Here is a 580-nt window from a genome sequence, read left to right as displayed (position 1 = left end):
GGTGTCCCGATTCTCAGGGCACCTGTGGGGACGGTGGGATCCCCTGCTCAGGCCGCTGGAGGGGTGAACCCGGCCCCCAGCCCAGGGCAGGGCTGCTCCCAGGCAGGGTGAGGGGAGCAGGCTCGGCACCACACAATTGGGCTCTCCCCCCATTCAGGGCCAGGGGCCTGGGGACTGAAACTGGGGTGTAAGAGTAGGGTTGGGGCTTTCACTACAGCCACCAAACGGGGACTGCAGAGCTTTAACTGCTCCAGCCCCTCTGCTGCAGCTTTCCATCACCACGCACACCCCTCTGCCCGCCCCCCCAGGTCACAGCTCTTACTCGGCACCACACAATTGGGCTCTCCCCCCATTCAGGGCCAGGGGCCTGGGGACTGAAACTGGGGTGTAAGAGTAGGGTTGGGGCTTTCACTACAGCCACCAAACGGGGACTGCAGAGCTTTAACTGCTCCAGCCCCTCTGCTGCAGCTTTCCATCACCACGCACACCCCTCTGCCCGCCCCCCCAGGTCACAGCTCTTACTGTTGAGGAGTGGCAGCAGCGTCTCCACCAGCAGACCGTTGAAGTGGGGCTCCAAGCT

Source organism: Buceros rhinoceros, unplaced genomic scaffold (assembly GCF_000710305.1).
Source record: "Buceros rhinoceros silvestris isolate BGI_N320 unplaced genomic scaffold, ASM71030v1 scaffold22773, whole genome shotgun sequence".
NCBI lineage: Eukaryota > Metazoa > Chordata > Aves > Bucerotiformes > Bucerotidae > Buceros > Buceros rhinoceros.
The sequence above is the reverse complement of the archived record's forward strand: the minus strand, read 5'-3'. Positions refer to the sequence as shown.